The sequence below is a fragment of the Lissotriton vulgaris genome, chromosome 9, assembly GCF_964263255.1.
Source record: "Lissotriton vulgaris chromosome 9, aLisVul1.2, whole genome shotgun sequence".
Lineage (NCBI taxonomy): Eukaryota > Metazoa > Chordata > Amphibia > Caudata > Salamandridae > Lissotriton > Lissotriton vulgaris.
In genome coordinates, this window is record NC_141697.1 from 1,115,547,457 (window position 1) to 1,115,574,918 (window position 27,462).

The window sequence follows — 27,462 nt, forward strand, 5'->3', positions numbered from 1 at the left end:
ATTAACCAACCAGGAAACTGATTTTAATCGGCTGGAACTTGCAGACTGCCCAAAACTTGATAAGTCTGTCAAGAGCCCGTGGTTCAGCTATGTAAACTCAATGTTTATAAGCTAGGAATGCTGAATCTATATACTAATTCTAAAGGCATCCCTATTTCTACTAAAGTTTTAGTTAAATCCCACTTCATCCATGGGTGTAATAGTGCCAGGAAACACACTGAATTTCTCAAACATATGGAGCCATATCTTACCAATGTAAGGAATTCGCAATTTAGATATTTTCTTGCACGCTTTGGATTCAATCCCGCCCATTTTTTGCTTGTATATCCTGATCCTGGTTTTCACACAGATGAGTTTCCATTGTGTTCTTGTGAATCTCGTTCACCTCAGACCACTCATTGCTTTATTTCATTCTGTAAATTTTACACTATCCCCTGTAAGTCTTTTCTGGTGCCCATTTTGATATCCACCAACTTTAGACAGTGCCAACAAACCAACTTTTGTTTGCAACTGTTACCTCATCTTTTATTTGTGTGGTGGCTGCTAATTTTATCTAATATTCAATTACATTTAGAAGCACTTTATGATGAGGGCAGGAGGAAGTAAACAAATTAATATATGTGCAATATGAGACTTACGTTGTAAATACTTTGACAACATTTGTATGCATTCTATAGACTACGATTTATTGTTCCGTGGTGGTGAATCACGGCTATGTAATGCATGTGCTGTGACGGCTTTTTATTGTTGTATGTTAATTTTATGATTTTTTTTAACATAATAAAGAATATTTGATTGATTGATAACTAAATTCAAGTCACACCCCTAGCCTTTCCCATAGCCTGTTTAATTCATGCTTTGTTAGAATAAACATACCTCATGGTGTAATATTGTATGAGTTATCTTTAAAGCATACAAAACGTGACATTTAGAACTACACCAAAAGGGGCCATTTCTTTAGCCAGGGTACTTCAATTTTGAGCTTTGTGTTAAAAGGGATCTAGTCTCGGTGACTCGGTGGTGATGGAACATTTAACTCACTTTATGTGCACGGTTACCAAAGGCAGTTTAAATGCAAATTAGTCGACTAGTTTCAGGAACGAAGAATGGCGGCAGGAGTTTCCCCTGGCCTGCCGCCTTATCAACAATTGAATCACAAGTTGAGCCTTTGTTCTCGGTGGGGCTGCGCAGGCTTTGATGCTTAAGGGTTCGATACATTTTCTGTGTAAGAAAATCAATTCTGAAGGCATAGTTGTGACCACATGAGCAACAATAGTAAAAGAAAAATGCATTTGCTCAAAGAACCTCTGGGCAAGAAAAGAATGTTAGTAATTTCAGAATTCAGCTCTGTTGTCTGCTTCTCTGTTGTCGAAGGCATTTGAGGGGCTAACTTTAGTTTTTGAAGCAGAATTCAAAAGAGGAACTGTAGCTTGAGGTAAAATGATGAACTCCCCTCCATAGGAGCCATTTCTTATCCAGAACATATACAGCTGTCGTGGTCTTAATTGCCCTCAGCGTCCTGTTGGCCACTGATATGCCTTTCAGCAGCAGTCCTATAAGACATTTTAGTATTACTTTGATGTATTGTTCTCTGTGCGTGCTAGGCTCTCTGTTCGTGCTAACATGCTGTTTTCATGTTCTTAGTGTGAAAAGGTATTCTAAATACATACAAAACCCCTTCTGCGAGGGTTCTTTAATCACATGTTAACAATGCAGGGGAGAAACGTAAGCGTGCTGCTTCAAGCCTCGACATGCAGCGGAATGTCTGGGGTTTTGATATGCTATCCTTTTTTCTTTCCGCAGTGTTGACAACCTTAGTACAACACATTTTGCCAACAGGTGCATAATTTATTGTTTGACATTAAAATAGTCCCTGGGATTCAGTGGCCCTCTTGTGCGAGGCACCACTTGTCAACTAGTATCTTTAGATCTGAAATAAATCACAAAGTGAGACAATAAACAGGAACTGCCTGGGATGGCTAAAATCGCGTTCCTACAGCGTGCACTCCTGTTACAAACACCTCAGTACCCTGCAAAGAAGTTGCAAGCAGATTATATGGAAGCTATTTTGTGTGACTAATGCATTTCCGTGTGGTGATGCAGGGACTAAAATAAGTTTATATAACCCATGATGCGTGGTACTTGGTAGGGCCGCTCATGCTGCTCACCTTCAACGCTCACTCGTGTCCCTTCTTATTATACTGCTCTCCACCCCTCCACTGACTCGCTCATGTTTCTTTCTGCCCTTCCACTTCATATCCTTGGTACCCAGGTATGCCCCTCTTTCTCGCACTGGTCATGTCTCAGGGCGTCAGGCTGGGCAGCCCCAGGGCTAGAGGTTCCCTACCTCATACTGCTTTCTGGCCTATGGTCAGGGTCACTGGAATTATGCCGTAGGGGAGCACCAAATTATGCAGCATGGTTGATTAAATTATGCGTCAAGAAAGGCGAATTATGCAGCATAATGCAGCACTTTTTCAATACTAGTATTTCATTTTTTTCGTAATTTTGACACATGGTAATACTGTCTGGGGAAAGATGTCACCTCATCATTACCACCTAAATAACCAAAAACAGGAGAAAGCAATGAAAGCATGGCCAGTTAACCTTTGGAAAGGGCCTTCCGCTTTGCACGCCCCCATGTTGCCACGATTTTAGTAACTTTTGATCTGTTTAAGCTAGAAACTATTTTTTTATAATCTGCAGCCTATGCAGCAGATGATGGATTATGTGGCCAATGCAGAAGATCCAAAATTATATGAAAAAAGCTGCAGCAGCAAAATAGCATAACTCCTGTGGCCCTGCCGATGACACGCCCTTCCCATGACACGCCCTTCCCTGGCACCGCACTCGCTGTAAGCACAAACTGTTTATGTTACTTTCCTGACACCGTCCCTTCCACCAGCACCATATCCTGGACTTTACTTCCCCTCATTCGCAATCATGAATCTCAATAACCATCTTACTCTCTTATGTGCCCCACCTGAACTGATGTTCTTTGCCACACCCTGACTGATGTACATCTGTGTCGCCTCGCTTGCACCCCACCCAGAACTGATTAGGAGCTTTATCGCCCGCTGGCATTGCTAGTCGCTTATATCCCTGTTGATTATGTGTTCCCAATGGGCCCATGTGCTGCTAGCATCCTCCCCTCTCACTCTCTCCTCAGTTCCATCTCTCCTCCTCTTGGAGCTTGTGTCCGCTACACACGCCCTGGTAGCTCTGAATGACTTACGTTGTTTTCTACTACATCCCTGTCCAGCCCCTTGTGTTCTTGTTCCCCTCCAGCTCCACAGGTCATGCTGGTCCTCTCCCTCACCTTCCAGCTTGGTGCTACACTTAGCACGAAGGCACCCTGGCCTTCCTGCCCCCTCTGGCCTATAAGCCGCCATGATTCCTGTCCTCTCCGATAAGGGGCTCACCCTACAAGCCATGCTCCTCATGCTGCTATTGTCACAGGTGATTTACCCCCAAAACTACTGTTGCACTTCATGCTGGTCATCTGCTCCCCGAACTCCTGTCTCCATGCCCAGCCTTCCTTGATTCACCATTTGTTGTCCAGTCACCAGCCTCCATTAGAACGCCATTTACCATCCCTTTACCATCCATTCTAAACCCTCCAGAACTGGACGCATGGAGCAGAGCTGTAATAGTACCAGCCAGAGTTTAGAATAAAATGTTTTCTTATATGCTCATGTGCCAGGTACTTTTTAAACCTTCACCACATCCCACCACTCACTTGTAAATACACCCCACACACATGCACCACATATAGTCATTAACTATAAGTGCTCCTGCGTAGTCGTTGGTCGCAGCACGCCGCTACCCGTTAGAGGGGGATGTACCATGTTACAACGCATACCATTACAACTACCTACTTTTACAACACGACCATTACAACGCATACCATTACAACGCATAGCGCTTTGAGGTGCTGGATAGTGGTAAGTATAATTTACTATTCTAACTCCAGTCCCCGTGGACACTAGGGAAGGTGTTGGATAGTAAATTATACTTATTCCCTATCCTAGAGCGCCCCCCAGCGCAATGCGTTGTAATGGTATGCGTTGTAAAAGTTGCGTTGTAAAAGTAGGTAGTTGTAAAAGTTGCGTTGTAACAGGTGTATACCGTTAGAGGGGTGCAAAGACCCCGATGATGAAGCATGACACCAAGGGGCCTTTTGGTGTGTGAGGGGTATTTTACAAAACACTAAGTGCTCCAACACTTGTTGAACACTTCACCCTACCTACGTGTTGGATTCTCCTTGTTTATTAACCCTTTCGATGCTGATGACGAGCTCAGCTCGTCATGATGCACGGGTGAGCTGTGCTGATGACGAGCTGAGCTCGTCATGAACAATGGGAATAATCCAAAGTCAGCACAGGAGGGGAAAACACCTAGCAGCCAAGGTGTTAAAGGCTCTTGAGGTAATCATAGTACTTCAGATGCAGTACTGAGATCTAATAAAAATATTTTGGATGATCCCTTCGGAACTGCACACAGAGCCTAAAATGAGAAATTACTAGTGATGTGCACACCACATAGTTGTAACACAATCTCCATTTCTGATATTATTATCTCTGTCTGAATCAGAACAATATTGTGTTTATTCTCCCCAGACATCTTTATACAGCTTAGCATGACAATGATGCTTAAGGACAAAGGAAGCTTGCAACTCGGTTGATGTGTGTGTGCATAAACCAATTGTGGACTTCTCCTGCTTGCATTTAACTATACTGTGTACGCACTGCTTGCTTTTCTGCATGCAATGTACAGTGTGAGTGTCTGATTAATCTTGGACGTTGGCTGCTGTTTTAATTTACTGTGTATGTGAAAGAAGATTGCACTGCTTGAAACACATAATGTACTGTGTGTTTGGAAACATACACTACTGTTACCTGTGATGTAATGTTCTATGCATATGAGAGAAACGTGTACGGTTGTCTATGGGGCCGATTCCGATCCTGGAAAAAAAACGTCTGTACGATTTTCATTCGGAGCCATCGCCGTACGATTCGTAGCCGTCCGACTGATACGCGTAGTACGATCCTTATTCCGTCAATCCGTACGAATCGACGCAATCCGTATGTATTGCAAGGCTGAAACAGTGAACCCTACGACTCGTACACATGCCGTCCGACCCGACGAGTACGCTCCGGACCGGGGTATGAGGACGCGATTCGTACGGTCCACGTCAGGTAAGGCGATTCGTACGGAAAAGCACACAATCACTTACACACCGTATGGTGCGTACACCTCATGATAGCAGGGGTACGGTGCATACCCCTGTTATCTTGGGGTGTACGCACCGTACCCCGCGATCGCAGGGTGTACCCACCGTACACCCAGCAAACATGGGGTACGGTTCGTACATCCCAAGATCACGGGGTACGGTGCGTACACCCCGTGATCGCAGGGGTACGCACCGTACCCCTGTGATCATGGGGTGTACGCACCGTACCCGGGAGGCTGTTCTGTACCTGTTTCGGGGCGAACTCTGCTTTTATGGCTGTTTTCAGCTCCCGTAGAAAAAGGGTCGTACGGTGCGTACCCGACATGAATCGTACTTGCCGGGTCGGAAAAAGCAGCCACGAACCGTACAGATGTCGCGTACAGCGGGTTCCGAGGGAGATTTGTGCGGAGATTCGAGTCGTACGGTCTTTGTACGATTCGTACGGAGTCCTGCTCCTGGTACGGATCGTACTTCGTCGTACGCCCGGGGGATGTCGCAGGGTACGATTCGTACGGGAAACGGCTATTCAGAGCAGTTTTTCCCAAATCGGAATAGACCCCAAAGTGTGGGTGTAAATTATTGTTGTAATTCCATTTCCTGCATTTAAATATATTCTGTATGTGCGAGATGGCTACCGCATATAATCTAATGTCTGTAAGTGTGTAAATATGCACTCCTATTACCTGTGCTGTAACAGTTCTTTATTTGAGGAATGCTTGGACTGCGGCTGCTGTTACCTATATTGTACCTGCTCTTTGTTTTTGGAAAGCTTGCACTGCTACTATGCTTGGTTAGTGAAGTTTTCCAAAGTTTTTTGCAAAAAGTGATCAACGGAATGCTTACATTTGTCTTAGCCGGTGGTAGTTTTGAGATTATATCCTCTTGTTTTTGTTCAGTGTGTCACTACAGACAAAGCCAACCATGTGAAAAGCAGACTTGGTCCCATACCAAAGGGTACTCAGCCCAAACTACCTGGAATTTCACTCTGTAGTGGTACCAAAGAGCAGTAACGTTAGTAATACAGATGGGCTAACAAAAAAATCTATAGAAATGCGCCCAGAAATTTCTGCTTCTGCCTTCTAAACAACTTCAGCATTTTTTGGGGAAAACTATGTGAACGTCCACACCCCAATACACTATCTCAATGAAGCCATCAACAGAAGTAGAATGCTGGTCAAGATAAGCAAGCACTGCATTAACCCTCTGCCAGACCCACCTTTTCTCAATCCACAGAAAAGTACATTATGTACCTCGTCTTCTTTGAAAAAATATAGAAGATCCAACAGCACATCGTCGATACCAAGCTTGCTTCAATTCTCACACCCACCCCTTCCCGTAGAATACTGCAGCGATCAGCCTCCAATTGGCTATCACTGCCAGATCTGTGTGACATGCTCTCCTCCCTCAAAGCTACTTACCATTGTCCTTAATCAAAGCTCTTTCTGTGGATGCTCTCTTACCCTTACTTACCATTATCAATGTTTTCGTCACTCAAGGCATCTTCCTAAAAGCTCTCAAGACTGGCCAGATTCTTCCACTGAAACCTACACCAGACCCAGAAAACCTTGCCACCTACTGGCCCATCATTCACCTACCATTCATCGGCAAGATCATTGAAAAAACATCTATTTTCAACTCCAAAATCCCATCAATGCTAACCATCTCCTGCGCATCTACCAGTCTGGTTTCAGATCACACTGCAGCATGCAGACCCCCACCTTACACATTGTAGACCATGCGGGATGCCTCAGTTGTCTTCAACATAGTTGGCCATATCCATACTGTCTCTTGTCATCTTTAACCTTTACATGGAGCGGCTTGGTGCTCTACTCGTAGATAACAGTATCAAGATTCACCAATATGCCAATGAGACACAGCTCTAACTGAAAGTATTCTTTTTTTTTCAAACATCCAATGCCTCAAACATTGCTTGCAATTCATCCAGACCTGGATGTTCTGCACCTACCTGAAACTCAGCCCAACCAAGACAGAATTCTTATTATTTGCCTAGAACATCAAACAAGATACAGTACAAACCTGGCTCAACAACATGAACCTTGACGATTTCGAAGTCCAACTCTTACCGAGTGCCAAATCACTTGGATCCACTCTGGACACCACCCTCCCCCTCGAGGAACACATTGACAACAAAACAAAGATGGCCTGGTATCAGCTGTCTCTTCTAAAGAAAGTCAAACAATTGCCTCCACCAGTTGACTTCAGAACTGCTGTTCAAGCCCTTTAACTCCCACATCTGGATGGTGGTAGAGCCATACTCCATGGCCTCCCAGACTCCACACTGGCACCACTACGCAAAGAAGCATGTCTCATCCAGGACCTGAAGATATATGATCACTTCACCCAGACCCTAATGCAATTCCATTGTTCCCCTTGCCAGCTCATGCTATCTTCAAAATCATTTACTAAGCCATTACAACTAGAGCCCCCACTTATCTTGCAAAGTAACCCACCATTTCTGGTTGTTCTGGACACACCCGCAGCCATGTCACCATCAGCTTTCACACCAAGTATGAAAAAGTACAAAAACGACAACAGGCCTTTTTCAACTATAAACCCAGGATCTCGAGCAACATCCCCCATATCCATCAAGACCAGCCCAAGTGCAGCTCCAATTCAGGAAAGAGTTGAAGACTCACCCCTTTAAAGAACATTACATCCCAATGCATTGACTATTCACACTTCGGCTGTCTCAGCTATTACTTGCAGGCTTTAAGCTTGGTTTTGACCATGTAGCTATGTTTGAGCTATAGAAATACCATATACGCACATACATACATCCTGCATTGATTAGCATAGTCAATGCATTTTACTAAGGGGTGTTACTAGTAATGAATTTCTTCACCTCGGAAGGATCAAAGGCTGCATTGGTCCTGCCAGAATTCTAATTTAGTCAATAAAGATTACACAGAAATCTCAACAGAGTGCTTTTTCACTGAACTATCTTGCCAGTTCTATGCACTGACTGACTGACTGACTGAATTATTTTTAAAGCGCTCTCATGCCGAGGCGTCTTGGTGCTCTCTATATGTGTGAGTAAGTGTTATGTTATGTTAATGTTATGTTAATTTATTTTATAATGCGCACAGCTACCCAAACAAGGGTTTCCCAGCGCAAGCCAACAGAAAATCATCTGAAGTTAGCAATGTTGATTAAAAAAACAAGTTTTTAATTGTTTATGAAAGTGGCACTCCCAACTCTCCACTGTGATATACTGACCATAATGCATGTATGAAAAAGGGGAGGATTTACCAGACAAACACAATGTGCTCATTTTATGCAACACAAAAGTGTGTGTCACTCAAAACGAGTGACACTTGGCAGTTCTGAAAAGACGCTCATGTTCATTGCTTAATTTGAGTTGCTGGTTGCAGGTGGGGCCCATCGGCACTAATTTTTTCAGACTGGCACTTAATTTCCCTCAGCAGACTTTAATTCAGATCAAGAGAGAGAGAAAAACAGAAAAGGTGGAAGGAAGAAGGAACAAAAAGAAGATAAAACTGACAAAAGGAGCAAGTTGAGTCGAAAAAAACCTGCAAGAGCGAGATAAAGAGACAGGGCATCAGGTGGAATCAAGTATACACTGCCTTGACCTTTGATGGCGCCTGTGGGCTTCTGAGCACATGCTGAGAACATGATCAGACACTTATTCTTTTAATAATCAAACACTGCTTATGTTAAGCATTTCGACACTGATAGACACTAAAAACAATTTGCAATAGTCCCACCAAGTAGAAGCACAAATTAAAGAACTTATTTTTTGTGATTTAGCAATTTAATGATCAAGTAATAAACAGGTACCACCCATTATTCACCACCCCAGTCAGAACATTAATGTTGCGCTACACTTGAAGATTATATCAATATAAGGAAATAAGCAAAGCAGTCTGCAAATTGATGGCTTGTGCACGAGTGGAATCAAGATGATCATGCACGTGGTTCTTTACCTTTTGCACCCAATGATAAAAAAAAGACGAGATAGAGGGGCCTGCTGGCTTTCTCTAACACGGCCTTACTTATAGACATTAAATCAAGATACAGTTCTTTTATTTCAATGTTTTATGCTCAATGTTGGATCCGTACTTTATTACCCCCCTGGGCGCCATTGTTCACAGAAGTCATCCGGATGGGGAAGTGATGTCTCAGTAACCATGATGATCCTGACTCACTGTGCTGCAGGCTTACTTGCAGACAGTAATTACATTTGCTCTGATTACAAGTGAAATTACTGACGCGTTGCCTCCATTCAATGGGGTAGTGTTTCATCGAAAGGGAAGGGGCTCTTTAAGAGAGGTCATTATGCAATAAATGAAGAGCCTTTATTAGCTGTAAGCCTATCTAATGATTGCAGGGCAGGCTTTTAGATCAGCTGTTAAAGGATCCTGAATTAAATGAAACATATGCAATATGTACAGGTTGGTACTTTATTTAATCCAAAAATCTGCAGGATAATAAAGTAGGGGTGATATATATCCCACTGGGCAGTTATAGTTAGGTCAGCGTTTCCATGTGAAATTCATTTTTGTGTAACTGATAACTTTGGCACTATTTGACGAATCTTCATGACATTTTCCAAAAAAGTGCTCTTTCTTTTACTAGTCGTGCATGAAAAGTTTCAGGTTCATCCGCCAAGAGGGGAATGAGTAAAAGGGGGTCCCAAAACGCGAAATCCCCATGAATTTTCCGTAGGCTTCTTTATGAAGTACTACCGCAAAAACTGCTTAACAGATTTACACCAAATTATGCAGGGAGCTAGATCTTGGTCCACAGATTGTGTGCTTTCTGTGATTTGATGTAATTTTGAGAAATTAAGGATTCAAAAATACTTGTATATCTGGACAGTTGGGTCTGCGAGAATCTTGTGGGAGAGCCAATTTAAAGAAAATAGAGCGGTCTGATTGGCCCAGGGAGCTTTTTTCCGATTGGGCCATCTCCCTCCCATGGGAGTCAAACTCCCCCGGGAGCAAGCTCCCTGATTGGCTGCCAGTAACATGAGAGAAAAGTTGCTTGAGCCATTACAGGACCCTGGCACTTAGTCCCCTGCCCTGAAGCAAAAACAAATAATATAAGGGGACCAGAGTAGGGGTACTTTTCCCCCCATGGCCCCATGGGGTGAACCAGAGGGACCCCCACCCCCAAAGCCAATATTGGTTTAAAAAATCATTAAATTTTGCAGCGATCTTGGAGGGGTCCCAAGACAACAACAAAAAAATACAATCCCCAGGAGTTTTCTTTCCTGGGGCCCAATGTATTTTTTAAAGGGAGGGAGGTTGCACAGCCCCCCTCCCTGAGCCTTACAAAGGCGCTGGGGATCCTACCCCCTCCTGGGGCGGGCCGGCTGAGTACAGGGAGCCCACTCTCGGGACACAGTAGTTTTCCTACCTGCACTACAGAGGGCAGGTATTTATCTATTTTTACATAAATATGCCAACATATGTTTACAGGTAAACATGTGTTGGCTCCCATCTGGTGGGAGACTTTTCAAATCTTCCGCCAAACGGGAGCAAACATTAAGGGCCTGATTACAATCTTGGCGGACAGGGTTACTCCATCATAAACGTGACTATTATGGAAATGTATATTTGGCGGACGGGATGTCAGTAACGTTTGTGACGGAGTATCTCATCCGTCAAGATCGTACTCAAGCCCTAAGTCTGCTCCCAGCCGGTGGGAACTAATAAAATGGTCCTGCCACCTGTGAGCAGACTTGTAATCTGTTTCCCTGCCAGCATTGTTGTGGGAAGGGAAACAGAACAACATATTGCTCCCACCTGGAGGGTAAAGCACCTTCACCCCGCATCCGTGACTCCGCATGCTGTCACAACGCGGTCAATACAATGACCGCGTTGTGACAACGCATACCATTACACCGCAAGTCGTTACAACGACTTGTGGAGGGGGGTAGAAGGTGTTGGATTTAAAACTCATCACCTTCCCTAAAGTCCGCACAGACTGGAGTTGGAATAGTAAATTTTACTATTCCAACATCCAGCGCCCCCGTTACAACGACTTGCGGAGTAATGGTATGCGTTGTCACAACGCAGTCGTTGTTACGACTGCGTTGTGACAGCATGCAAATTAATTACATGCGGAGAGAAGACGCATATTCCACCTGGAGGGAGCAGTATAAATAACTGCTCCTTCTGGGCGGAAGCACATCCAGCTCCTGCACCATTTGGGGAGCCTGCTCGGGCTACAGAGGCCATGGAGCTCCCCCCGCGGGTCCCAACTAAGCATGGGCGAATTTTGCGAATCTGGCGTTCGCGAATTTGCGTATTTGCAAACTCGCAATCCGCAAAATCCGCGAATTCTCGCGAATTTGCAGATTTTTTTTGTGTGTGTTCGCAAGGGTTTCTGCCAGTTCGCGAGGGTTTTGTACCAGTTCGCAATTGCGAACTTGTCGGCTCGCAACGGTCGTGACTATGTTGTTTCTACGTCTGGTTCATCATCACAGGTTCACAGCACCCTCTGTTTCACCACTGCCACCCTGTTTCACCCATGCCACCCTCTGGTACATCAATGCCACCCTCTGGTTCATCACTGTAGATTATGGGGGGGAAAAGCAAGCACACCTGCCCTGCTTCAACTGACATGAATTAATTTGGGGTTGATTTATTAATGTGTCACTGTTTTAAAATTCCAGTCTGGCATCTGCTTCCTTATCTGTAATTTGCTTTCTGTTGCAGTGCAATTTATTTTTCCAGGACCTTTGTGGCCTACTTGTAGCTATTATATGAGCCTGCTGTGAGGGTCAGAGCAGGGTCATAGAATTGTTGCAACTAGCAACTGAACTCTGGAGGGGCCCCAGTCAGGAAGCACTACAGGGAATGGTTACTAATGATGAGTTTGAACTTTTGCACCTGCTGAGTGCTTTCCGTTTTGCAAAACTCGTTTTTCTGCAGAACAGCAACTGTAATGCCCCAAACAAACATAGGCAACTGAACTCTGGAGGGGCCCCTCAGGAAGTACTACAGGGAATGGTTACTAATGATGAGTGAACTTTTGCACCTGCTGAGTGCTTTCAGTTTTGCAAAACTCGTTTTTCTGCAGAACAGCAACTGTAATGCCCCAAACAAACTTACTTGTGAAAGTTGATTTCTAATCCAAAAGTGATCCAAAGAAAGTCAAAAGGTCTCAAATCCAAAAAAGTGCAGGCAAATGTCAACCTGAGGAGTTATTCTGATAAAAATCATCATTTTCAGAAGGTCTATGCTGCTTGCTAGTGGATTTCTTGTGCAGAATTGCAAATTTTGTCATTTCGCAAGTGCAAGATTGTTGCTGCCCGCCGCACCTACATGTTCGCAATTGCGAACTCTCGCGATGCGTCGCCAAACTCCTGCGGGATCCCGCAGCAAGATCCAAAATGGCGCAGCACTCGCAAAATATCGAGAAAAACAACTCGGCAAACGCTGAATGACGGTAAGTGAACGCCGCACGCCGCAATATTGTATCACCAAGAAAAAAAGTCCACTGCGTGCGAATTTGCGGATTTTCGGTAAATTCGCGAGAGTTCGCGGATTGCTAATTTACTGAAAATCCTCATAATCCGCGAGCGGAACGGATTTTCCGCCCATGCTTACTCCCAACGTGTTGGCCATGGGTGCCCTGGGTAGGCACTGGGGGACCCACTTATTTAAAATGCAATCCTGGGGGATGGGGTCTCCAAGGCATGAGAAGGTTCAGGGACGGGAGCTACATGGCCCCACTCCTGTTCTATTTACATTTCAGCCCCAGGGGATGTTATACTAGGTTATATTGATTTGCATAGTGCACTAATCACTTCAGAGGGTATCCAGGAGCATGGACAGGTTTTTAGGTGTGTGATCTCCAAGGTGATTATATGAAGAGCCAGGTCTTTGGTTCTTGCGGTACTCAAGAAGTGAGGGGGAGACTCTGATGTGTCGAGGGAGGTAGTTCCATGTCTTGGATGTGGTGTAGGAGAATGAACAACCTCCAGTTTTGCTTTTCCAGCCAAATGCAGGGAATGTGTTCGAAGGAGGTTGAGGCAGAACATGGGTGTCTGGTGGGTTGGTGAAAGTGTATGCAACTGTTCAGGCATTCTGGTACTGTGTAGTGTACGTTTTTGTACGCGCGCATGAGAAATGTGAATTTGCTGCACTCCTGCTTCTGTAGGAAAAGTGATGCCAGAATTGCTTTATCACAGCTCCCACTGAGCAGGATTTCATGCAATCCAGTTTCAGCCTTGTTGGGACTTATCACTGAGGCTGAGCGTGCATCCTACTACATGGTGAAGTACTAAACTGACATATGAGCATTCAAGAATTTCATCCACCCCAAGTGAGTGTTCATAAGTAGGAAAGATATCACCTGACGTATGTACAAAGCTCGCAGTGCAAGAAACATTATGTTTTGTACTGTTTGTGCATCCCTCTCGTTGGCACTCGTGACCTGTTGCTAGCAAAGATATGTAGCAAAGCTGTCTCTATAACCCCATCCCCATTGAAACGTTTTTGACTCCCAATCACCAAAAAGATGGTGATTCTACATTTTAAATATCATTTCATATGGGGTAATAACATGTTCTTTGGAAGGCGGAAGGCACACTCAATGAAATTCAACAACCGTTCTTATGATCCAAATAATTTTCTTTATTTCCGTAATTTCTACAGCCAACGCATTTCGTTCCTCGTAGATCGTCCAGTTACGATGCTGGAGATTGCCGTTTCAGTTTGAGTTTGTGCCGCACCTGAGGGGTCCCATTGACGATTTTCCATGTTTTTATTCATGCACATGGATCCAATATTGTACTAGTCTGCAATTTATCATATGCAGTATCTCCATGTATGGTGTTCTTTTTGTTCTGACCTGTAGTGCGTACTTACGCAGTTTCCACAATTCTCCATCGGGAGCACAAAGTGAAACAGTGCTGTTGGCTTATCTATCCCATTGGTTATTGTCTCTATTAAGCCGAATTTAATGCCCTGACGAAGTTCCTACGAGGAACGAAACGCGTTGGCTGTGTCAAGTGCTTGGTAGAAATGACCAAAATAAAGAAAATAATTTGGATCATAAGAACGGTTGTTGAATTTCATTGAGTACGCCTTCCGCCTTCCAAAGAACTTAATGCCCAGAATTACGCCCTAGGACGACGGGGATAGGAAGTGTATCGCACCAGAGTCGTGATTACATTTGTACCTGTGTATTGGTTGTGCTAAACCTTGGTTGGTCGTCCTGTTTCTTAGTTTGCTTGGGGTAATAACATGGTAGATGTATTAGGTCTAGTTTTATTTGTAAATCGCTAACAAAGGATAGGCCCCTGACTGTTCGCAACCAACAGAAATATGGGTCTGCAAAAAAGAACTGTTTATAATCATACAATACATATACAATTGTTGTTAAGAGAGCTGGACATGGGTTGAAAAAGATATCAACTGGACTGGTGATGTTTGAGATTGTTTTCCACAATAGTATGTACAATAAAATCCTCTATCCTGAGGATCTTTTTTAAATTCTTTATTTAAAGTTGTAGATTAGAGAAGAAAAGAACAAAAGCTAAAAGGAAAACAAGAGCAACAGACAATGCAATAGCATATCACGTGACATCTATGGCAGAAAAAATAAATGCACTTGGAACACAAATCTAGAACATCTGGCAGTCCTTTAAATCCTGAGAATCTTAATAGGTAAAGAATGTATTCCTTAACACCGTCCCCTATTGGGGCAATTATAGTTTTGGGCTCATTAATGCTTTACTAAAGAGCTGTCAGATCTGATTCTTTTGTCTCTCTTGTGAACCTTGCTTTAGGCAGCTGTAGCTGTTGTAAGGCCATATTAGGTGTGGCCTGTTACATATAAACACCAATTGAAACCCCCCATAGGGATACATTTTGGGAATGCTTGGGACATCCATAGATCCACAGTCGTTTATGCCCTGACTTTCATTTTAAATTTAAAATAATTTATTATTTTCAATATAGAACATACAACAGAAGCTGGTAGTGTGCAGAAAAAAAGGATTGTTCAATCAATGAACATAATACATTGCTTATAAATAATAATTTAGAATATAGATTTAATTGACAAGTACACATATGCCTTAATAAATTAAAAACAACTACATACAATAAATACATTCATTGTATTAAATATATTGAAACAGATCAGATATGCCCTAACATTCACAATAGCACAGGCGCCGCAAATGCACCTACAGGTGAGGATAGAGGAGACGATAATGCTCCAAGCATCACCAGCTTTTCAGGGGATTAAGGAAAGGGACTTTTTAATATGCAAAGCTGTTTTCAATGTAAATTAGAAATGGGAAAACATGAGAATAGAATGTTTTCTCAGACCCTAGGTGCTCTTGGGAGAATAGTTGTGTGTCTATCTGCTCAAAGATTTCCATCAGGCCCATGGTGTTTTCAGAGTCCAGCCGAAAACAAATCTGAGCTTTGGTTATTTACTGGAGTTTCCACTCTTTGCCCTTCTCCCAGGCCTCCAGCAGCAGAAAGATGGCTGTTGTCGGAGGAAGGGTGGGACATGGGGTCAAACCTGTCATATCATTAGGGTCGAAGGGTAGGTAGGTCCTGTCATTATCATTACTCCTGGCATTAGGCTGAATTGACCTTCCTAAAGGATGCACACTTTTCTTCATTTCCAAAACTTCAGAACCCTCTTATTCCTTGTAGTTTTACCAATGTGCATCTTTGCAAAGTCTGAAATACCCTTTGCATGTTGTGCTGACCCTAGCCGAGCTTAAAACGCTACCTTGAAATGTTGTCTCACTTTGGTGCTGTAATGACAGCTTGTCAGCAGCTGCACTGGAGTTTTTAATGTCTGTAGGAACATCTGTTACCATAATTCCGTGTCTTATAGCAGTGAAGCATAGATGAAAGTGTTATACCCGGCCGGCATGGCATAGGAGCTCAGTTGAGTGACTTCTGTGTCTGGTATGTGCCCTGAGGCGGTGGAGCAGCTGAGCAAGTAGAGGGTATCTTTAACATCCCCTCCTTTCATATTTCACTGGCTGCTTCCCTCGGGGAAGAACATTGCGACAGCGTCCTCCATCAAATCTATCATTTTCTTATCAATTTTCCTTTAATTATGCCTTTTTGCTTGCTGCTCTGTTCTTTCAATTTTAGAAGAATCATTGTGCAGCATCGGGTCTTAAAGAGCTGAGCGCGTCAGATCAAGATTCAAATGTTCCCCATTACATTTCCTGGCTTTGCCTCTATGTCTGTGATCCCAGAATGGCGTGTGCTGGCATGTGAGCCAGGGCTAACTTAAACCCTCCATAACTCTTTAGGGAAACTGCCTTAGATACCCCCAGGTACCCCTGGCCTTGGGCACCTCTCCTCTTGCCTACTTACTGATCTAGTATCAGGGAGATGCTTATGCCCTAATGAAAGAAAGATATAAGGACACTCCATTTCCCTGTCCCCCAGCTGGGTAGAAAAAGAGAGCCGTGATTGAAGTACCATGAGCGCCTTATATTCATGTACCCTGGTGGCGCTGCACTGGCTGCGCTAGCAAAGGATAGGCCCCTGACTTTGAGAAAACATCTCTCCCCTCCCCGTCAATCTTTTTGTTCTCTTCGACCAAAAACATCACTTCTGTCCTGCCTGTATTTTGGTGCTGACTGGAAAATCTGCTCCTGATATGAATAATGCAGTATTGTTAGACCTAACATCCTTGGTGTGGTATTCCCATAAACTTATTCATCTCTGCCCTTCTGTTTTGCTGAATTTGTTATTGTTGGCTTAAGGACTTTGTGCACTTTACCACTGCTAACCAGTACTAAAGTGCTTGTGCTCTCTCCTTCAGACATGGTAAAATTGTCTCACATCTAATTGGCACATTTAATTTACTTGTAATTTCCTAATAAATGGTACTACATGTACCCAGGGCCTGTCAATTGAAAGCGGCCAGAATGCCTGCAGCACTCATTGTGCCATCCACTTAAGTGGTCTTTTAAAACATGTCTCGGGCCTGGTCAGTCTCGAACAGGCTCAAACAGGCAACTGCCCTTGTCCTCTCTGCCCTGAACAGGCTCAAACAGGCAACTGCCCTTGTCCTCTCCACCCTTAGCCTCGACGACCGGGCTGAGACGCCCTAAGCCTGGCCTTTTATAGCCCTGGTAATCAGGTGACCCAGTCAGCCAATGGGAACCCTAGCTCTAACACTATCCAATCACAACACTAGCCCTAAAAATCTAGAACCAATAGGAGACCACTGTGCCATAGTCTGGTAAAGAAGACTGGTAAGGCCAGTGGAGAAGGGTGAGGATAGCATAACGAACCCATGTATCCCGGCCAAACCTGGGGTCCATAGGCATGAAAACCCCCATTGCAGGCAAACATAAGAGTGTGGGCACAAACTGAAATAATATAGCTTTCGGCTGCCTTGGTGTTTCAACCGATCTGTAAGGAGGGCACGTTCGCCTCCACTTTTAAAGGCTTCTCATGGATGTCAAGAGATCATAATAACTAAAATACTCTGCAATAAAATCCATTCTCAGTGAGACCTGAAACACCGCATGGTGAACCTTGACGCTGCCTGGCCCACTTGGCAGAATCAGGGATCTAGTATGAGAGAGCCCCCTTTATCTCTGCATGTGCTTTGGGGTGCATCTTGGAATTGCCATATTTGGGGGCTGGTTGTGGCTTCTCATCTGTGGGTGGCAAGAGGGGGTGCTCGCTGCATCACAGGGCGATCACAATTGCAGACAGAAGACCGAAGCTGCCAAGTGTGGCTCAATGGTTAGAGCGCCAGACCCTGAAGCAGAGGTCTAGCCCGGGACCAGGGTTCAATTCCCGCCTCGGCGGGTCTTGGGCTCAAAATTCCACGGACCTGATAATTCTCGCCTCGGTGCCTATTCCAATCATGGAGTCCCACTCTGCAACTCTGGGCAATAGCTTGCTTAATCTCCACAACGGCCGCCACAACGCTAAGGATGCCTGGACTCCACCTTGGGGGTGCCCAGGAGTGGACGCCTCACAGGGAAAGCCAGGATGGGTTCCACAGCGGTATTCATACAAGCGCCTTGAGACCCTACGGTTGAGTAGTGCGCTATACAAGTATCAATTTACAATTTTTACACAGCAGAAGAGCACAGCTGCCCCGGCTCTGCTGAGTCATGGAGGCGAGGGGAGCACACTGAATAGGGGGGAGGCAATAGGAAATGTCCTTCATGCTTTAAATCCAGGCAGCAGGTGCCAGCAGCTGCTTGAAAACAATGGCACAGAACTTGGCTGCAAAGTTCCTCGCTGGTTTTAGAGTTGGCCAACAAAGCAGGGCCATGGAAATGCTCCTCCAAAATGATTCCAGAGGCATTCAGTGCATTATATGGCATGCACAATGACACAGAGTCATTCTTCACACGTGGTTTGCATGCCTTGGAGCTCTAACCAACAAGTGCCTTTTCTTTTATGGAAACTCACATATATTGTGGTTCCTTGACACTTGGACATGCCATTGTGTACTGTATATGAAAATATATTTATTTGTTAAAACTCTTAAAATATTATATTGAAAGCAAGAGCACATTTACAGCTTCTCTTGTTGGACTCAATTCTAACACAACACTCGATAGCGCCCAAGAAAGATATCAATTAAGTTGGCATCTGTACAGTCGTACTGTCAGAAGTGTGTGCATAGTTATATCAAGCATTGGCATATTTAATTTATGTGTGTTTATGTGTTTACTTTGAAATGTTCGGTATGTTGTAGAGAATTGTGGCTGAAAAGTTCTAATAAAAAGTATTATATGTGGTACTTAGTGGTAATATGTTGAGTGTATGTTGCATTTAGTAGTTTTTAATTAGGTGGTATGATTATGTGGTTTTGAGTGGTGTTATGTGGAGTGTATTTATATTGTATTGCGTAAAGTGTAACTATGTGGCGTGTTATAATGTGACACTGATTGATATTATGTTAATTGTATTGATGCTCGCACTCATGTGTAGACTATATATACATGCCAACCCTCCCAATTAAGGAGGGAGACTACAGATGTAAAAGCTATTCTCCCGCCTCCCGATTCCTATAAGCAAAAACCCAATTTATCTAAGGGCTTCAGCTGACAAGGACTGGTCTTGGGTGACTCGCAGCATGCACTGCCAGTAGCCTGTTCCTGTGGCCAGTGCACAACATTCTTATCACGCTTTTTCTGCCTGCCATAGTGCTTTCTCCATGCTTCTGACAAGTAAGAAAAAAAACTATATGTGCATTTGTAATATCTGATCCTGCAGCAGTACACTTGCAAGTCCCATACATGACAATAACCCGATTCAAGACTCAATAGAAGTCAAAGGGGTAAATACATTCTCCCGATTATTTTTCTGAAATCTCCCACTTTTCTCTTCTAAAATGTTGGCATGTATGTATATAGGACAGTCATAGAGACTTCAGGATAGCACGCACTTTAATGAAGGGGCAGTGTTACTGCTTTGTGTGTCTTCGTATCTGGGTGCGCCAGGATGACTGCATGCACTCATGCTGTTCCACCTGTTACTTGAACACCTGTCGGACCCGTTGCTCTGAAATGTGTGCCATTGTTACAGCCATCCACAGTATAAGCTAGTAGAATCCGCTATCTAGGCCCAGCTTGCAGGTGGACATAGTAGGCCGATCCGAGAGCATCAGATATCACAGTTTTTGCATCAAGGACACTGTGCTACCCACTGGAGCAGTAGCAAGCCGCACTGAGAGTTAATGTTGCGGACCTGGACAACTAGGTTGGTTGAAGGTACAGGTGGACCTTGAAATAGTGCGTGGGCACCGACTGATGTGACATGAGATTGCTGAGGTGATGAGAGAGGTTTCGCACTAGTAGCCACCACTAGGATGAAAAATACCCTCCCTTTACAAGATGTAATCTCATTTGTGGGGAGACAGAGACACAGTGAAAGTAAAAAACTGTAGCCTGTTGCAGAAGGCTTACAAAATGTATGTATTCCAGAACACAAATCTTGTGTCAGTTGGGACGATAGCAGGGTTTTAATTAAGGCCTTTGTTGAGCTCGATCAACCACAATTGATTTTAGGATAAGCTGGAGCTGTGTACTGTGCCTGAAAGTGAAAACAGTACTCGGCCCTGGAGGTAGTGTTGCAAGAGATATAAGCACCACAACCTGAGGGATTGGGTATGAGACCACGGTTGGGAATTAGATTTAGATGGTAATGAAAGGTGCTCGGAAACATTGGCCATGTGTGTCCACACGCCTATTGTGAGATTGTCGCATAGAGTGATCCACCTATAAGCAGGTGGTGGACACAGGAATGATGTCGATAGAGGAGCTACTCTGACTCTCAAAGAATTCTCAGGAAAATACTAAACCCATTTTAGCAAAGGACGCTAGCTGCCGGAAGAAGTGCTTGAAAAGCAGCACCATAGTCCATCACTGGTTCTTCAGTAGTTAAAGGAAAACATAAATATTTGGAAGAAAACGGCATACATATTACCGTTTTTTTATAGGTGAAAGGGGAGGCACATTGGATGATTGATTTAGTGGCAGACTGGCTAAAGTGAAAGATTCCTAAGAGGTTGATAGTCATTACTTCACAGATAATTATTTCAGGATTCATGATAGTGTGGCCTCCTCATTAGGAGTCACTTTACTGGAAGTACCATTACATTCCAACTTTGCAGGTAATTTCCAAATGTATTTTTTATTATCACTATTCTTTTTTACTTTGGGGTAAACAACCCCCTCAACTCCCCTTTTTTTTGTATTCAGGGGGTATAAAGAAACCCATCTAATTATTTTATATTCGTAGGGAACCCAATCCCTTTTTAGGTCGAGCCTAGCGCAGCACACATGCGCTGCTCTAGGAGATGACCTTTTGGAATCGGTCTGCACTTTTCAAACACTCGTGGGTGTGGCAGCCTCCACCTTGCGGGAGCGAGCAACGGCGTGCATGGGCCATCTGTTTCTAATTATCGTGGCCCTGCGCCCTTGTTTACATTTGCCTGTCTCGTGGTCGCTTTCATTTTCGTGCCCTGTAGTCTATGTGCCTAAACTGTCGCAGTACATGTCAATACTCCTGCAAGTGTGCATTCTTACGAGCCCATATGCCCAAGCGTCTCGTCCTAAGACTCAGCATGTTACCGATCCTATATTGATGAGATGCTGACCATTTCTGATTTACATGCAGTTGCTAACATTTCACTTAATTTTAGTTTGTCGTCTTTCCCTTTCCACTCCCACTCAGCCGTGTTTTTTCTCCTCACCACTCCAGTCCATCCATGTTACTTCTTCCCCTACTGTTCTAACTTCTGGGTCTCTACACATTACAAAACGGGATTAAACAAATGTTTCTTCATTAAAGCTTGACTAGAAAGCACAATTTTAAGTATGCAAACGCAAACGCCGTAAAAGCAGTGTGCTGAAACACTGTGAGAATGATAACACCAACTTTGCACAAAAATCACCATAAATATAGGGGCCTATTTACAAGCCCCTTGCGCAGCCGGTAAGTCACTTTTTCCAAATTTAAAAGTGACGTACCAGCAGCTCAAGGGGCTTGTAAATAAGCGCCATAGCATTTGACTACACACCAGTAGTGATCTTAAAAAGAGCTAAACACGCACCTACAGCACGTAATTGCAAAACACACGCATACACAAAAGCAGTCATGAACGCACGAGCGCACACACTCACACTCCCAATACACACTCTCTCACCTTCAGCCGCGGTCGGTAGGGGAGTACCTGTCGGTGTGGTGATGTAAGGAGTGGGAGATAGTAATGTATGGATAATGGACGTTTTCAGGTAAGTAAACATATAAATACATCAAACGAATTTCGTTGTGTGCACTGCATCCCTAAATGCAATGCAGTGCACGCAACGAAATTCGTCATTTTAGGGCTACTTGTGTGGGTGGCGCAATCTGCGCTGCAGGCCCACTAGTAGCATCTGTCATCACCAGCCCTGGCACACACAGTGCACTTTACTAGGGACTTCATGGTGATACAAATATGCCAATCAGGTATACCCAATCAATATGAGAATTTACAGAGGGAGCACTTACACTCTGGCACTGATCAGCAGTGGCAAAGTATCCAAAGCATCTAAACCAGCAAAAACGAAATCCAGCACAGCATCAAAAATACATGAGTCAGAGGCAAAAAGATGGGGTAAAAACCACGCCAAGGGTGTCAGGTCTAACACACACTATCTCTCACCTCCCCCTCAAATTAACACACAGAAACACAACACACACAAACACACAAAATCACACACAGACTGCATACAGACTCCATGTACCCATTAGTTTCTCCTCGTCTTGTGTACCAGTGCCAACAGCCGACTGTAATAAAATCGAACAAGATATAGTAAAGAAACTCTGACAAGCATTTGGTTAGCCAATGAGCTAATTAAGTTACTGATTAACTAATATGAAACAGGTATGGCGTAAAAGCGTACAAGAGTCTATGGCAGAGTGACGTGCATTCTCTGTTTAACGTGCATTGCTTTACAAGGGTGTTAAGTTCAGCCTGAGGCCAACGCTCCCAGCAAATGAGGGTTAAGACATTCCAAGGTTGACACCAAACAAGATGTTGATGCCCGGAGATGAAGCTTCTGTAAGCTCCCCTCCAACATGTCAAGCCTCAGTAATTCTAGGGTTTGGAGACAGCCGTCAACACGGAAGGGGTCTGTGAGCCTTATTATTTAGGCAGAGACCCATCAGTGCTATCTGCAGCAAGCATCTCTTGTTGACAGTGGGGTCGCATTCTGCGCCCACATTTCCTGTTGCTGGCAGCAGGCCAGGCATCGCAAATGGATTATGACAGGGCCACTGACTGACAGCTCTGCTCCCTCCTACCGCCAGGTCGGTTGTTAACCCCATGCATGCTCATGACGGAGCCGCTCCGTCATGAGCCGTGGTTGCGCTGTGCTCATGACGGAGCGGTTCCGCCATGGCCCTGCCGCCGCGCCTGCGCGGCGCGTTCTATTGAGCGGGCGGGGCCATGACGGAACCGCTCCGTCATGAGCACAGCGCAACCACGGCTCGTGACGGAGCGGCTCCATCACGAGCATGCGAGCGCCGCTCGGCCCCCCCCCCCTAGCGCTGCGGCGGAATTGCCGCCGCAGCGAAGGGGTTAATTAGAGAGTGTTAAATTGAGCAGGGGACATCACAGCAGACCCATCAGTGCTATCTGCAGCAAGCATCTCTTGTTGACAGTGGTGTCACCTTCCACGCCCACAGTTCCTGTGGCTGGCAGCAGGCCAGGCCTTCTCAAATGGATTATGACAGGGCCACTGACTGACGGCTCCGCTCCCTCCTACCGCAAGGTCGGTCATTAATTAGAGTAGTGTTAAACTGAGCAGGGGACATCACAGCATTCCATAGAATGTGCATGTGTTTTCCAGCTCTCTCCCTCTTAAACTTCTCCACCCTGCTGAATACCCCTCCCCGTGCTGCACTCTCCTTCGTCTGTTGCTCTGTCTCTCTACTGTGCTTCTCCCGCCAAAAATCCCAGTCCTCCATGTAGCTCACTTCTTCATATACTTCTCCCCATAATCCATGTTTCCCTCTCCCTCATGTGCTGATTTCCCACCCCACTCAGCTTTATTTTTAGATTACCCCACACTCCTGTTGTCCCCTCCCACTGGCTCCCCTAATGGTCATTATATTTTCTTTAAAAATATTGGCGGTGCATCAACACATTTTCAACAGCCCCTAAGCTTTACAAACAAGCAATGGCATAGCCAATAGGTCTCGCCTTTGGGACCTTATGAGTGTTTAGCCATGCAACAGTTGATGTTAGGATAGTGTGCTGCATAACTAAATACTTATAAGGTCCCAAAAGCGAGACCTATTGGCTATGCAATGCTTGTTTTCCATGTTACTACACTTTCAGTGCCTCAAACCTCTATATATGTACCTTAAGCACACACACATACATGTATGGACACATTAATACATGAACTACTAATACCTTACATGCATCCCTATATAGATATGCATGCATACATTACATTTTTATGCCTTAAACATATGTGTGTGTGTATATATATATACATATATGTATATATATATATATTTTTTTCAGAACAGATCAGCATCCGATACGATGTTGAAAAAGGAAAGCACTCGGGTCTCCGATTATAAAAGTGTTTATTGCGGACCCCCTACCCCCCAACAGACACGTTTCGCCTCACGGCTTCGTCAGTGTTGGCGTGTGTGAAAAACAGTGACCATTTTATTCGTAAATTTCCACGGACAGCCAGTAAACAGTAAAAATTGACATCTTAAAACATGTTTCCACTGGGTCAATGCATTAGATAAACGGTCACAAAAAAGTGCAGGTGCAATATTAAAAAAAAACTTCTCAATCAAAGACAAATTCATTGTTTGGAGAAAATAAGAAAAAATAAATTAATTACTTCCTTATGACAAGTTCATGCTGTACATCTCTTTTTGTGCGATGTCAATACCCATTCCAAGGATATATGCAGTATTATATACTGTGCACAGTGTAGCTTAAATGTCAAAAATGTAAATGCCATTCATCATAATAGATAACTCTTTCTTTATATATGTCTAAACTTGTCAACAGACCAGTCTCCACAAAGTATCACGCCCTGTATGGGCTTACTCAACTGCTGTCATGCCCTGTATAGGCTTTCTCATGTTATGTGTGTTAATCAAACAAGAGATACAAATACATTGTTTATATACAAAGCCGCACTAGCAGTGATGGGAGGGTATTAACTACATATCCTAGTTCTCTATTGATGTAATCCCAATTAGAATAGGTGTTTCCTCCTCTTTTCCATATTTAAATCACGATCACCTTATTCCTGTTTCTCTTAAAGCCCATTTATAGGTGAATCCATAGCTCTTCATCATTGTTAAGCCCTATAGGCCACTTACTCTGCAAATCTATGATGCATTTAGATTCCAGCACCCTTAGAGCTCTGGCACGATCACCCCTTCTTTAGGTCCCTGTTGCTATTGTGGTGTGTCTCGAAATGGCGTGGCACTGGATATGTCTTATCCCGATTAGTTATGGCACGCATGTGCTCTAATACGCGTTTCTTCGTTGGGTGAATGGTGCTTCCGATGTATCTCTTGGAGCATGGGCATTCCAAACAGTACACCGTGAAGTCTGAATTGCAGTTGAGAAATGTAGTAATTTCTCTCGGGGGACATGGGTAATTTGGTCTTCCCTCATATTTGAATCTTTTCATGCTGTATTTACAGCCCTTGCAGTGAAGGCATGCATAAAAACCTTTTATAGTTTTCATCGCCGTCTTTCTTGGTGTCCCCTCAAAGTGACTTCGTACAAGGTGATCGCCTACTGATTAACAGCGTCTATATGTTATGGACGGATGTGGTGGTAGGATTCTTTTCAGGGTGTTGTCTGTTTGTAAAATGTGCTAGTTTTTATTAAACACCTGTATTAATTCCCCTGATCTAATGTTGAAATTAGTAATCATACGTGTAAGACCCTCCCTTTCCTGTTTTACTTTTCCACCAATAGATCTTTCCTGTCTATCTTTTCGACTCTTTCAGTAGCATCTGCCAATATTGTTTTTGAGTAGCCCCTTTCTTGAAATCTTGCAGAGGCTTCATCATTAGCTTTTTTGAAGTCCCTTTCGCCCGAGCAATTCCGCTTCAGACGGAGCAGTTCTCCAAAAGGTATGTTTTGTATCAAGCTTTTAGGATGATGGCTTGCTGCATGTAATACAGCGTTACCCGCTGTGGGTTTTCTGTATAGATTTGTCTGTAGAGTGTTTCCTGCCACGTAGACATCTTGGTCCAAATATTTCACAGAGGTGTTACTTATGGTACTGGTGAATCTCAAATTGAGCTCATTGTCGATTAGCGTGGCAACATACTCCTCAGCCGAGCCTCGGTCACCACGCCAAACGACAAAGAGATTGTCAATGTACCTTGCCCAAATCATAATGTTGTCCAACCAGCCTTCGTTAGCCTCGCCCCAGGCCACATGCTTCTCCCACCAGCTAACGAACAAGTTTGCATAACTGGGGGCGAAGCATGTGCCTATGGCTGTCCCGCGTGTTTGTACAGAGTCCCTGAAAACAAGAAAATATTGTTTTCAAGGCAGAATTCATCATTGTTAAAAGCATGCGGGTGTATTGATGGTATTTGATTGGTTTACTACTCAAAAACCAAGTAACAGCTGAGATGCCATCCTTGTGGCCTATACAGGTGTATAAATTGGCTACATCCATGGTTATCAGAAGCATATCTGGCTCCCATGTAATGTTGTCAATTAATCTCAGGAAGTCCTGGGTATGTCTAACATAAGAAGATAGATCCTTTACAAATGGTGCAAGATAAGTATCTATAAATCTCGACGTATTCTCCAGGAGACTGCCTATCGAAGAGACTATGGGACTCCCTGGGGGATTTTTTTAATCTTTATGAACTTTCGGGAGGTGATAGAAGGTGGGGATCACTGGTGTTTTCCCAACTCAAGTATTCAAATTAATTTTTATTGAGCATCCCCTCATCCCTCCACCCTTCCAACAAGTTCTGATTTTTCAAGGTACAATTTACATAATCTGTCCTTGATATGATTTCATAACAGTCCTTGTTTGTTAGCCTTTTCATTGCTTTTTCTCTGTATTTCTCTTTGTTAAAAACCACCATGTTACCACCTTTATCCAAAGGTTTTATTTCAATGCTTGAATCGGACTCGAGGGACTTGATGGCTTCCTATTCTTCTCTGGTGATGTTTGAATTTTTCATGTCCATTTCAGTTGTTTTCATTGCCAATTTCAGTAGGTCCATTAGGACTGCGTCATTGAATACATCCACCGCATCATGAGGAATTTGAGGTAGAACCCTTGATTTTTTCTTTAGATTGCTTGGATCTCTTTGTTGTTCGATTCCTGCAACTCTCAAACCCTCAATTGAATTTGGAATATCTTCCATATCAGCCAGTGTCTGTGCTGTCATTAAGGTCTCAAAATCATTTTCCCTTAATTCATGTTGGTCATCATTTCCTTGATCCCCAGTTGTTATTGCATTTGTAGGATATAGAGCGAAGATTTTCTGGAGTTTAAGCTTACGAACATATTTGAATAAATCTATTCTTGTCTGGACTAGATCGAATTTGGCTGTGGGGCAGAATGTCAAACCTTTCATGAGTACTCTTTCTTCATCAGACATGAGTTCTCTGTCAGAAAGGTTGATGATTGTGTTATTGTTGTTTACCATCGTCCCCTTCTGCCTTTGCTGCGGGTAACCATTGGGGTAGCTGCAGTTGCATTT

The 27,462-nt window shown here is 43.9% G+C and overlaps 1 protein-coding gene across 2 annotated transcripts in view; it reads left to right on the plus strand.

Moving 5' to 3' along the window:
* The window catches only part of ARHGEF3 (Rho guanine nucleotide exchange factor 3), an 834,543-nt gene that overhangs the window by 390,768 nt on the left and 416,313 nt on the right, over nt 1–27,462 (plus strand). The gene's annotated exons all lie outside the window — the stretch shown is intronic.